We start from the raw sequence: 14,434 nt of genomic DNA, 5'->3' as shown, positions 1-14,434 counted from the left end.
CATCTGAACCTGATGCTTTGGAAGAGTATTAGTTTTTTGACTAAAATTCCTTTATAGATATAAACCTGTCACATTTTTTATTTATTCTTTTATGGGTTTTTGCAAATTATGCCTTTCAAATCTGTTGGCTTAATATTTTTTGTCATACTTTTGAAGTCTTTGCTGCTGCTGCTACTGCTGCTTTTGCTAAGTCGCTTCAGTCGTGTCCGACTCTGTGCGACCCCATAGACGGAAGCCCACCAGGCTCCCCCGTCCCTGGGATTCTCCAGGCAAGAACACTGGAGCGGGTTGCCATTTTTAATTACATTAAAAGTGATGTCTCCATTTTTATTTTTGATATTAGCAATTTGTGTCACCTCTCCTTTTTTTCTTAGTTAGTCTGGCTAGAGACTTACTGATTTTCAAGGAACCAGATCATTATTTTGCTAATAATTATGATTTTTAATATTCTTAACTTTATATGTTAAATGCCATTGATATAGATGCATAAATTCTCAGACTGTCATCATCCTAGAAACTTCCTAAAACTTTTTTATGATTTGAGGCCCCCAAATAATCACAAAGTTCATTCCTACATTCCTAAAATCCAGATATGAATCCCATGGACTAAATTTAGATTCATTTGCATCTTTTTTTTTTACATTCCTGGGTTATACAATTTGAGATATACCTTACAGTGTTAAGCATTTTCCTGAGGTAGTAATAATCAATAGACAAATATCCTGAAGGCAAGTTAAATATGCAGGATCTCCCCAGCTACTAGCAGTAGTGTGAACATCCAACTAATTTTTTATTTTAGTAGCTTCCACACCTCTATCCACCTACCTGTCCATCCAACAATACAGTCATATATGGACTTAACACATATTTATCAGATACCTACTGTGTGCCAGGCACAGTGCTAAGCATTAAGAGTTTAGCATTGGGCAACATATACATAGTCTTTTGCTATCATGGAGCTTACATTCTTTTGTCCTCACCACTGGCTCACTTGACCCTATTCCCATCCCCCATCCAAATTTATAATATTAATGTATTTCCAGTCTTCCAATGATCCTACTCCAAAATTACTTGTCCATTATGGCATTCTCTCTGTTTATCTCTGTTTCCTGCCTCATGTCTACTTCATTGCTCCTATAATGCTGTAATACCTGATCTCCCTGCCACCAGAATGACTTCACCATAGTCCCATCTTCCACACAGACCTAGGTGAAGTCATCTTGGAAGCAAATCTGATCTTCAGTATTAACATCACTATGAGTGGGACAACTTGATATTAAGTGCTTCCCAGTGGGGTACAATATAAATTATGCAGTACCTCCTATGAAGTACTCTTGTCTGACAAAAAAATTGAGGCTGAATCTAATTAGGCCTTTCAGAGTAAATTTCCAGTTATAAGAAATAGTGGAAAATTAAATTACACCAATAAGGAAGCAAACAGATAAATGCAGTATGTGGGACAGACTTCAGAACATTATACCAGGTTTCTTAGGAAGTCAGTGGCATGGGGATAAAAGAGAGTGGGATGAAGAAGTAGTGTTCTAAACTAAAATTTTTAAGAATCCTTGCAACTTGGGCAACATAGGAAATTAATTGGGGGCTCTCATTTGAGCAAACCTACTATAAAAAGATATTTATAAGATAAGAGCATTTAAGTCCATAAATGATTAAATTATGCCAGTACAATATTATTTTATTTAGATGTGAAAGTGGATTGATAAGAACATATTTTCATGTAAAGATGTAGGAGTGAGATGAAATCAGGTGTGTGACTTGCTTTAAAATCCTCCATTTAAATAAAGCAAAAGTGGAAAAATGTTGACAATTGCCAGGTGGTTGATATGCATGTGGTAATCAACCACAATTCGTATCTTATTCTTTTGTGTGTGTATGTTTTTATAGTAAAACGTCAAAAATAACCCAACCACGTTAACTTATTTTAGAAAATAAGATATTTTAGAAAAATCTGCTAGTTCTCAGCTGGCTAAAGAACAAAATCTAAACTCATGAGCTCTATAGATTGAACCCAAACCAGTTTTTAACCTACTTCTGTATTCCCAGTAATTCTGCCTTGCATAACTCTCGTTTCACTTTTTCCTAAACTTTCCATGACTTATCATGACTCCAAATCTTTGTGGATTTCATTCCCACTATCCAGAATTTCCTTGTTCTCCTCACATAGCAAATTACTCATCCCAAGACCGTACACAATATATTTGCCATTGAGACAAGGCATTCAGTCAGAATTAGTCATTCTCTCCAAGTTTCCTCTTTATCCATGACTCTCTACAGATTTTACTACATTCTGTTGTAATAACCAAGCCAATGTCTCTATGTCTCTGTATTCCCAGCACCTCAATAGGGCCCAGGAAACAAGGAGTGCTTGATAAGTGTCTATCATATGAATGTAATGCCTGCAGAGTCAATTCTTTCTTTGTGAATGTCCTCCTGATGACCTAAAGAGATCGAATACAGAAGCAGCATTTTTCTGTCTTGCAATTTTTCTCCAGTCTTATAAATCTTCCCAGATAGTCAACTTCTCTACCATGAAAAGAAAAATCACAATTCTAAACTTCCAGGCTACAGAAATATGTTAATATTTCATTTGTAGACACCAGCAACAAATTAACTCTGTAATTAAGATTTAATGATTTTTTAGACTAAGCTGGGATTTATCTTTAGAAAAACATTGAGACTTGATTCCTTTAATGAACTTTTTTCCTGACCCAGCAAAACCTAATTTCTACTTAATTGCTTTGTGTTGACATTAGCTTTAGTTCTGTGGGTTCCTCCCCAAAATGCATCCTTATGGAGGCTACTGCCAAACTGTTTGCCTGCAGTGTATTATTTTTTTCTTAGAATTCTTGAATTAAAGGTATAAAGCCATGTGCTTTCCTCTTGGGTTTTTTTTCCACTTTAAGGTGATTTGTATGTTATCACTCTAACAGGAATTTCGATTTTTCTGAATGACTGATTTTTTGAATGATTTTAAGTCAAATAAGCCATTTTTTTCAGAGAAAGCAATGGCACCACACTCTAGCACTCTTGCCTGGAAAATCCCATGGACAGAGGAGCCTGGTAGGCTGCAGTCCATGGGGTCGCTAAGAGTCGGACACGACTGAGTGACTTCACTTTCACTTTTCACTTTCATGCATTGGAGAAGGAAATGTCAACCCACTCCAGTGTTCTTGCCTGGAGAATCCCAAGAATGGGGGAGCCTGGTGGGCTGCCGTCTATGGGGTCGCACAGAGTCAGACACGACTGAAGTAACTTAGCAGCAGTAGCAGCAGCAAGCCATTTTTTTGCAAAGTATTGATAGTTGTAACCCACAGGGCTTTGAATGTGTGTGTGCATCCTCTAGATAAATGAATCACCTCTTCAATATGATGATAGGATATTTTAAAGCTCCTACAGCAAATACAAGAAAAGCTTGGTTAACGAATGAAAGTGTACAATATGGTATATCCATACAGTGGGGTGTTACTCAGCAATAAAAAGAATGAAGAACTGATACATGCTACGTGGACGAACCTTGAAAACACTGTTCTAAGTAAGAGGGAATAATCACAAAAGACCAAATATTGTTTTATCCCATTTATACAAAGTGTCCAGAATAGGAAAATCTGTAGAGAGAGGAAGATAAGCACCTGTCTAGGACTGGAAGGGTTGGATGAAAATGGGAGGAGATTGCTAATGGGTATAGGATTTCTTTGTGAAGTGATTAAAATGCTCTAGAATTAGGTAGCTGTGATGACTGCACAAGTCTGAGAACATACTAAAGATCATTGGCTTGGAAACTTACTGTATATAAACTGTATCTCAATAAAGCTGTTCTTTTCTTTAGAACTTAGGCATGATCATCAGATACATTATTTTTATAGTGATGCTGGCTGGTATAACGAACAAACTCAGACATTATGGTGGCTTCACACTATCTAATGTGTCTTCTCATTCCCATAATGGGTATTCCTGGTAGGTAAGGAGTATCTGATGCATTCAGTCAGAGACCTAAGTTCTTGCCGTCTTATGTCTCTAGGTCTTCAGAGTCTTCTTTATGTAGCTGGGAGAGGCACAGCCATTCCTCTGCCCTCTCACTTGGGAGTACCCAGTATCACTTCCACTAAAGTTTTGTTGCATCACAAAGCACATCTAATTGCAAGAGACTCTTGGAAATATAACTTGGTTGTGGTCCACAAAGAGGAGGAAACTGGTTTAGCAAATGGCTATCTAGTCTCTGGGAAGACCCCACCCTTCCCATTCTCTCCATCCTCTCTCCCTTTTCACATCTTCCCAACTTATGTGTGCTTATCTCCAAGTCTCTCATAGTTTACTCATCACCTAATATAGCTCTGTATTACATACATTCTAGGTCTTTAATTAGGCCCATATAGAATACATCTAGGGCTTCCTAGGTGGCACAGTGGTAAAGTATCCACCTGCCAAAGCAGGAGACGTGGGTTTCATCCCTGAGTGGGAAAGGTCCCCTGGAAGAGGAAATGGCAACCCACTCCAATATTCTTGCTTGCAAAGTTCCTTAGACGGAGGATCCTGGCAGGCTACAGTTCATGGGTTGCAGAGAGTCAGATATGACTTAGTGACAGCACAGCACAACAGACTATACATCTATTAGAACGATTAGACTGTTTTTAATTCTTTAAGTAGGAGGAGAGTACAGTTTGCTTCCTCTGCAGCACATGGGGATTTGTCACCTTGTCCTTTCACTCCTTAATTTATAGTCTTTGTCATCAAGTCTTTCTTTAACAAGTCTATTCTTGGTACTCTCCACTTAGCACATTTAATGGCTCCCATTGCTTACAGATATAGTTTTCAAATACCAGGCTGCAGACTGCTGTGAATCCACAGTGAAGTGATCAAAATTAAAACAATGTTATGTGTGTGTATGTTTGTGTTTAAGGTTGCCAACCACCCTTGTTCAAAAATTTTATTTAAAGATTGTGTCCTTCCAATCTTTGGGATATGATTTTTTTTTTTCTTTCATGAAGCCATGGTGTTAGCTATTTATTATAAATGTCTTTCCATTCTTAATGGATTTAACTTTATATCCTGTCAAAATGTATGCAAACAGATACTTTGAGAGCCATGGAGCAAAACAATGTCTTTTGAAAGAAAAATGTATAGAGCTGCAATTCACAGAACACTTGAACTGTACATCCTCTCTGTCATTTTGACCTTCTGCTTAGAAGGTGTGTGTCTATATATGGTTCATGGGGATAAGAACAGGTGTCTTAGTTCATATATGGTTCATGGGGTTAAAAACGTGTGTCTTGGTTCATACACAGTTTATGGGGATAAAAGTGAAGATCTTCTGGGAATTTAGGGAGTGTTGTAAAGAGGGCGAGAGGTCTTGTACTAGATCATGTGTGAATTTCCCATAAGATTGATAGTGATGAAAGAAGAGCCTAAAGTCTTAGCTACAGTTTGTAGAGGAGGAAGAACTTCCTTCTCCCCCTTTAGGTTCTGTGACTAGCCTAAGAATTAAACTGACATAAGGCAGATTAACAGGAGAAAAGCATATACATTTATTTAATATTTTTACAGGTAGACAGGAATCTTCAGAAGGAAAATGAAAACCTGAAGAAGACATTAGGCTCCCAAACTTGTAAACTTTTTAACCCAGAGAACAATAAATTGTGAGGATGTGACAAGACAAAAGGGGCTTGGGCTGGGGGCAATAAACTGTGGGACAGTGACTAGGAAATAAATGGGGGAACCAATGTAAGATAAGGGTGATTTTAGCAGGTTGATTTGTACAGGTCCCTTTTGGTATCAGTGCCCAGTGTCTGGTGATAAGAATGTGCTTCTCTTCCTAGTACAGGGAGTACACCTTTCTCATGGGAAATTTTATGACCTCCTTTTGGGTAGAAAAGGAGCAGTCAGAGATCTCTTCCTGCATCTGCTCTTTCTCAAGTGCCTTTAGCTCAAAATAATCATAATGCCAAAGCAATATATTTTGGGTGGCACATTCTGAACCCTCCAAGTCCATAAGGTACATTGAAAACCCCCAATTTCACTGACCAACTTTCTCATTGTTAAAGTTGGCCTTATATATACTTGGAGATATATCCCAAACATACCTCTACTTACTGTTGTTTTATAAATGAACCAGTTAAAAATTGTAGTCCAAAGCCTCAAAACTGGACCCAAGTAACCCTATTTCAGATTTAGTAATTTTCTATCCTCTCAAACCCATATGTGTCAACATCCGGCATGTGGCTCAGTGTGGGTCCTCATGTAAGTTATGCCAGGCTGTTGGGCCTCAGTGTTCACCCATGGAAATGGAAAACAGAGTCAGTCTGATTCCTAGTGTCCCTTCATTTCTAACACTGTAGAAACTGAATGATTCATGCCTGGTGCATATGTATTCTGTGGTGAAATCCTATCAAAGCCTTTAATTTTCTGTCTATGGTTAGATTCTGACAAACCTCAAAGAAAACAAAATATGTGTTGTGTGTTTAAAGCTTAAATGGAAACTACCCATTATCTGGGTATCTTGGAAAGAAAACTAGAGATAGAGTTTGTCTTTGTTATCAGTGACCTGGGTTCTACATGGATCTAGGCTTCCCTCCGATGGTGGCGGCTTTATCCTTACACCAGGGGCAGTGTGAAACTTACTTCACTTCAGAACTTTTGTTCCTGGGGGCATGCAGACACGAGCTGAGTGTGAAGGTGCCAAGATGCAAAGGGGGCCAGTATTGACTAGTGTGTTGCAGCAGCAGGTGAAAATGAGAACAGAAGGTAGCAAGATGGAGATGGGACGTGTGATTGGGTCCCTCTGGAGTCATGAAGATAATTAGTTTGAAAGCTGTTGACAAGGAAGGAGGTACTGTATTAGCATTAGCATTTTTCTTCTCGAAAAGGAGGCTCTAATGGAGAATGTTTCAATTTGCAATCAGTGAAGTTGAGGAGGAAGGAGAATATCTTTCTGTTAAGTAAACTGGAATAACTGTACCCAAGCTGCTTCCCATGGCTGAACCTAACTGGTTAATCCCATTGTGATGGGGTTAGGAGCCTGGATTTCTAGAGTCAGTAAACTGGGTTCAATCTTTTTTTAATTCAGCTATTTTTAAAAAGCTTTATGAATCCATGCAAGTATTTACTTTTGCAAACCACAGTGTCCTCATCTGTCAAATGGAGATGAGACTGTAGGGTAAGGATGTAAAGGAGGCTTCCTAAGTAGCACAGTGTTAAAGAATATGCCTGCCAGTGTAGGAGATGCAGGACATGCAAGTTCGATCCCTGGGTGGAGAAGGTCCCTTGGAGGAGCAAATGACAATCCATTCCAGTATTCTTGCCTGGGAAATCCCATTACAGTGGAACCTGTTGAGCTATGGTCCGTGGGGTTGCAAAGAGTTGGACACGACTAAGAACAAGCATAAAGAGATAGTGAACCCAACACATATGGTGAACACTCAAGGAGTTGATAGCTAATTTTATCACTACACCAAACATTAATCCACATCCTGAGATCTCCTGAACCAAACTCTTTATCATCAATAAGTTAGCTCCAAAAATCCCTCTCTCTAAGTTTTGTGAAACTATCTGTGGTCTTGTTTTTTGTCTTCCCTTCCTATCCTTCTTTTTTCTTGTCCCTTTTCTCAGTTGGTAGCAGTGGGCAGTGACCATATGCCAAACTTCTTGAAAGAGTAGCCATGTATCACCTGAAGCCTGGGCTCTAGGAATTCTCCTTCAGTGATTACAAAGTAGACAAGGGGAATGACTGTCTCATCTCCCCTCCCACATTCCCCCAAGGCAGACCAGGTGCCTGCTCAGGGCTGCAGCGTCAGCGGGTCCTGCCTGGTGATTGGCATGCAGCTGCAGCAGTTAGAGCTGAAAAAACTCTGTCTTATTTTGGGGGAAGGGCAGCTGCTAGGGTGTTGGGACACATTTGAATGTCCCAAATAACTACTGAACTGCTGTTCACTAGCAGGGAAGATGTTTTCCCAAATAAAGCTCAAGCGGCCACTGGGACTGTCTTCCTCTCATCTCTGCTAATTAAATGTTTTTTTCATTCTTCAAAGTCCATTTCAAGTATCAGTTCCTCTATAAAAGCCTTTGTTGGCCTCTCCTCTGGACTCCCTTTCACTCTTATCTCAGACCTCATGTTTGTCACAGAGGCTTGCCCTTGTACCCTTGCCTAATCTGGTGATATATTCCAGGGCCTCCTCATGGAAAGGAACCCCTTAGAGAATGCTTGTCTTTCTTAGACTGAACCTGAATGGTTAATCTACGTATATCTTGGTTTGATAACCATTCTCTATTTTGAATTCACTCTATCCTTGATGCTTAAAATAACTAATTAACTTGATGGCCCCTGGCTTCTGATTCTGACCATGCGGCAGGCTGGTCACAAGGGAAGTGCACAGAGGAGCGAGGTGACGGGACTGTTTTAACTGGTGGAGGTTATCTTCCCTCATCTCTACTACAGTGACAGTTGTACTTGTTTCTCTCCCTTAAGCAAGATCCCAGACATTTGTTTTTCTACATAAAAGCAGACTTTGAACATAGCAGGTACTCAAATGATTAATAATTTGAATCTGATGAGCTAATTTACTGAGCTGTCTAGAAAAATGTTATGAGTCCAGTCCTATGTGTGTGTGTGTGTGCTGCGTACTGAGAGAGAAAAAAACTAAAAGGGGGAATAAGGAAGACACAGCGCCACCAGGCTCAATCTCAGGTTACACTTTGAAATGTTTCCTTCATTTCTTTCGCATTTTCCCTTTCTATAAGAAATCAGGATTCAAGAACCGACGATCAATTTTAGCTTCAAGACTCATTTCTAGGAATTATTCTCCTATTAAGATCTAGTCTAACTAAAATACCACATTTCTCTTTGTAAATTACTGTGACTTTTTCAAGATCTTATGTCTTTCAGAGACATTTACATTTTAATCTTTCTCCATTACCAGAGTTAAGTTCCTGCTGTGTACTGACATTGGGCATTAGTTGGGGATTGGAAAATATCCAATGTCAAGTAACAATAGTTCTCCATTCTGGCTGATCATCCAAGTCACATGGGAGCTCCTGTTCCTGGCCCATCCCTGGAGTTCTGAGTCAGGATATCTTCAATGTGTCAGGTGCTGGAAGTGTATCTTTAAAAAGCTTCCCAAATACAGTTCCCAAAAACTGATGTGGGAACCACTGGGGTAAAAAGATTGGATCCTGCCCACTAGATATAAGGAAAACCCAATCACAAGCTTTGATTATGTTATGAAATATATAATTTACATATTTAAAGCACATTGCCATTTGTGAAGCATTTTATAAAGTGCTCTCCTATACTTCATTCTTTCTGAAAGGTTTGTAAAGCAGTTGTTTTTATTTTATCTTTTTTATTGGCTATTGAGGCAAAGACATAAGCTGACTTGCCTAGAAATCCAAAGTCCTTACCAAGCCCAGATCCAAACACTGCACATCTCATGCTCTTTACTCAACAAATTCAGTGGTCCAAGGAATGTGTTCATGGCAAACAAATGTCTAGCACAATAAACAGAAAGAATCTGTGGGGCATCTACAAGGGACACTGCTGATCCAGAGACATCAGTAAGCATGTGTTTTCTGGATAAAAATCTAATGAGAGAAAAAGCATAATTTTTTTCTCCTTCTCTTTAAGTATTCTAGTATTTATGGTCTTACGTTTGTCTGTTTAGGGGTTCCTAAAGTCATACACATGTTTACTTGTAGGATTAGCCAACTTTCATTGTTTCCATTGTTTATTTTCATGCTCTTTCAAAAACTGGAAATAAAACTGCCTTATGATCCAGCAATCCCACTGCTGGGCATACACACTGAGGAAACCAGAGGGAAAGAGACACGTGTACCCCAATGGTCATCGAAGCACTGTTTATAATAGCCAGGACATGGAAGCAACCTAGATATCCATCAGCAGATGAATGGATAAGAAAGCAGTGGTACATATACACAATGGAGTATTACTCAGCCATTAAAAAGAATACATTTGAATCCGTTCTAATGAGGTGGATGAAACTGGAGCCTATTATACAGAGTGAAGTAAGCCAGAAGGAAAAACACCAATACAGTATACTAACGCATATATATGGAATTTAGAAAGATGGTAACAATAACCCTGTGTACGAGACAGCAAAAGAGACACTGATGTATAGAACAGTCTTATAGACTCTGTGGGAGAGGGAGAGGGCGGGAAGATTTGGGAGAATGGCATTGAAACATGTAAAATATCATGTATGAAACGAGATGCCAGTCCAGGTTCGATGCACGATACTGGATGCTTGGGGCTAGAGCACTGGGATGACCCAGAGGGATGGTATGGGGAGGGAGGAGGGAGGAGGGTTCAGGATGGGGAACACATGTATACCTGTGGTGGATTCATTTTGATATTTGGCAAAACTAATACAATTTTGTAAAGTTTAAAAATAAAATTAAATTTTAAAAAAAAGTGAAAGTGAAGACTATACTGTAAATCAACTATACCTCAACTTAAAATGTTTAAAAGAACAGTCTATAAAAGAAAAAATCAATAAACTGGAATTTATTTTTTAAAAAAGAGAGAGAGAAAGAAGCTGTCACTGCCCTTTTTTCCCGCCATGTCTGTACTCGATACACCCTTTCTCAAGGCTGCTTGTCTTTAGCTTCACGCATTTTTTTCTAACTAACCCAGCTTTATGTCAGTTCCCTGGGGACATCCATTGAGCTATATGATAATAAGCATAAGCTGATGGACATATGGGTGCCCATTGTCAAGAGTTTTTAGAAAGTTTTGTAAAAATGATAGACATAGTCATTTCACAGAATAGAAGAAGAGAGCTCTATGGGATAAGAACAGGTATATGGGAATAAAAAGTGATATCCAAATGGAATTTAGGAAGAAGGCAGACGTCCTGTGAGAAGAGCTTTAAAGCTCTGCAACCAGATCATGGTTCTCAAATCCTGTGCACTTGACAAGGGGCCTGTGGAATAAAGTGTGCATCTGAGAGGTTCTTCATTCATTGGGCCCTGCTGGCCTCCCCAGTCTCACACTTCTGTTCCAGTCCTACCAGACTACCTGTGGTTCTCACAACATTCTTGCTATTTCATCTGCCTTGGCTTTGGCTCATGGCACCCAACCTGATGAAAATAAAAATCCATCCCTGCTCCGGGGCATCCTTCCCTAAGGTTATAATACCTATTCAAAACTGGGTTCAAGTGTTATTTCTTAACCAAAGCCTTCCCTTCTTCCCTGCCTGAGTAAATGCCAACCTTGTTCTTACAGTTGCTGTCACCAAGAATTTTGAGTCACTCTTGAATTATCTGTTTTTTGCATACCACGTCCAATCAACCAACTATGTTGTTCTCTCTCCTGTCAGAATATGTCCCCAATACAATCACTTCTCCCTATCTCCAAAGCTTTCACCTTGGTCTAAGCCACAGTCTACCTTCAGAAGGCTTATTTTAATAGCCTCCTAATTACCAGCTCTGTTTTCATCGTGGTCCCATTTCTCTGTATTCTCTACATGACAGTAAAAGCGATCCTTTAAAAAATGTGATGTGGACCATTCTTTAACACACTCGAATGGCTTTCCATCTCCCACAGAGAAAGAATCAACTCTTAACAGTGCCTACAATACCCTGTGTAGCCTAGAGCCTGCCACCTCTCCAACTTCCTCTTCTACCTTTTACCACCACATTAGGGTCCTTGTTGGCTCCTGTACCTTCCAGTGTCAGCATCTTTGCACTTGCTCTGCTTTTAACTGGAATCCTCATCCCTTGATAACCACGTGGTATATGTATATTCTCTTATTTCCTGTAAGTCTTTGCTCACACAGCACCTAGTCAGAGAGGCCTGTCTTGAGCACACCACATAAAATATCAATGGCAAACTCAAAACTGCACACCACCTGATTCTGTTTTTTCTTATGCATAGCATTTCTCTCTACCTGACACAAGATAAATTATTTATTTGTTCATCATCTATCTTTCCATATACAGCAAGAATTTTTTTTTTCTTACTATGTCTTCAGCAGTTAGTATAGTGCTTGATACGAGTCTTTTGATCTGTCAACTGTGACCTGGAGAAGAGCCATCATAGATAGATGCCAAAGCTTAAAAAATGTATGGAAATAATTGGAGAAATTTATTTTGTAACTTTTTTCTTGATATGATTACTTTTTTTATTAGTGGGCAAAAACTCAAGACCTTCCATCGAAGATGTGAGAGTAAATCTCACTGCTTAGGCTAATAAAGCCCAATCTGTTTAAGCTGCCAATTTGTTAATTTAAAGCAGTATGTGCATGTGTGCTCAGTCATGTCAGACTGTTTGTGACCCCATGGACTGTAGCCTGCCAGGCTTCTCTGTCCATGGAATTGTCCAGGCAAGAATACTGGAGTGGATTGGCATTTCCTGCAACAAGGGATCTTCCCAACCCAGGGATCAAACCCATGTCTCTTGCATCTTCTGCGTTGGTAGGCAGATTCTTTACTATTGTGCCACCTGGGAAGCCCTTAGGGCAGTATACTGTAGTGGTTTAAGGGTCAAGGCTCTGGAGTCAAGCTTTATATTTTTAAACTCTAGCTTGAACATTTACTAGTTGTGTGACCTTGAAAAATGACCACTTATCATTTCTGGTCTTTGTATACAAATGGGGATAATAATATATCACTTCATCATGTTATGAGAGGATTTAATGGCATGTATTCATAAAACTCTTAAAATAGTGCCTTGTAAATAGGAAAATCTTAATCTTAGCTATTATTATTATTCTGGAATATACTTTTATTACTTTTAATTGCACATAATAACTGTCAACAGGGTATTTCCTAGTAGGTCCTGCTGGTTTTGACTCAAAGAATAAGTAAAAGCTATTTATGATGAGTATCTATTTCTATAAAAGTAGTTCATTTATTAGGGTCCATACATTTTCTTAAGTTTAAATGCTTTGCCTGGAACATCCTCAATTCACCCCAAGCCAAGCTATCCTACATTCTTCATTAGAAAAACTCGATGTTAGTGGAGTTTCATTTTGTTTACCCTGCCAAAGACTGAAGAACGATTGTTTTAGTAACAACAGAGCACCAGACGTAAGTTTGGTCCTGATATAGTTAACATTTTAACATTAAAAAAATAAGGCTGGAGTCTGGTACTCAATTTTACTTCACCAAATAAAGGAAGACACAGAATGTTCTTTAGAGACAAGCAAGTAGATTGTAATTTGGCTAATTCTTTTGTATTTAGTTGAATTTGCCTCACAAGCAACCATTGCCCAAATAGCACCTGAGAGTCCCCATGAGTTCTCAAGAGTTAACTCTTCATTCTGTGTATGGGGTGCTTATAGCAGATAGCATGGAACCTGGTGACCAGTGTGTATCTTGATGGAATGCAGCATTCCCACTAGTTGATGTCTTACTAGAAACAAGGTCAAGTCACCAACTACTTTGCCATCAGGAGAGTTATACAAAGAGAAAATGAGAAACATTGAAGTATAGCTCAGAGAGGAGGATGATGGATTCTGAATCTCACCTCACAGAAAGGAGAAGGGACCACCTAGTGCTGAGAACAGCATTGGAATCCCTTCCTCCTCAAGTCCATTCAGTGCTCTCTCCACACCTACCGTGCTTGTAGGGCAGGTAAAAGAGGTTGTGAGTTATCTAGAAATCTGGGAAAAGGTCATCTTGATTTTAAAAGGACTTGTATTCCCCATCCTGAACCCTCTGGGTCGTCCCAGTGCACCAGCCCCAAGCATCCAGTATCGTGCATCAAACCTGGACTGGCGACTTGTTTAATACATGATATTATACATGTTTCAATGCCATACCTGTGGCGGATTCATTTTGATATTTGGCAAAACTAATACAATATTGTAAAGTTTAAAAATAAAATTAAATTAAAAAAAATAAATAAAAGGACTTGTAAATTCTGAATGAGAGTAAGTGGACTCAAAGTAACAGGGGGGATATTATAAGACACCACATTTGTGAAACGTTGCCTTTGAAAATGAATGGATTTGCTCTGAGGTATTTTTTCTCAGGGGACGTGACCAGATGAGCTGGCAAGGGAAGATAGAAGGACTATCCTGTTCAGCAGCCCTTGTAGGAATAAGTTGTGTGAAGACGGGTCAGGTCTCAGGCCTACAAACGTGAATGGAGTATCATTGTTCTCTGGGATATCTGGGGAAATGCATTTACCCCTGAGTTTTTCATTAAATGAGGGGAAAACACATTTCACAGACTGAGCACAAGTTGTTTTTTTTTTTTTTTAATGCAAGGCTTTGCCAATTTATTTCAGTGGAAAACAGTTAACTCTTTCCAGTAAGAGACATAGGAAGCAATTAGAGCTATTCTTGCATAAAATAACCTAAAAAGATGATCCACCTTGAGTAATCTAAGATTATGTTAAAATAATTTACCTTCCAAATCTCATTCTTAAACCCTCAGGTCTTTGTTTATCTTAATAGAGTGACAA

General features: G+C 39.0%; 1 protein-coding gene across 11 annotated transcripts in view; it reads left to right on the top strand.

The window, feature by feature from the left end:
• SGIP1 (SH3GL interacting endocytic adaptor 1) overlaps window positions 1-14,434 on the top strand; it is a 241,400-nt gene that overhangs the window by 48,496 nt on the left and 178,470 nt on the right. The gene's annotated exons all lie outside the window — the stretch shown is intronic.

Source organism: Bos taurus, chromosome 3, assembly GCF_002263795.3.
Source record: "Bos taurus isolate L1 Dominette 01449 registration number 42190680 breed Hereford chromosome 3, ARS-UCD2.0, whole genome shotgun sequence".
NCBI classification, from domain to species: domain Eukaryota; kingdom Metazoa; phylum Chordata; class Mammalia; order Artiodactyla; family Bovidae; genus Bos; species Bos taurus.
This window is presented reverse-complemented; position numbering and strand designations above follow the sequence as displayed.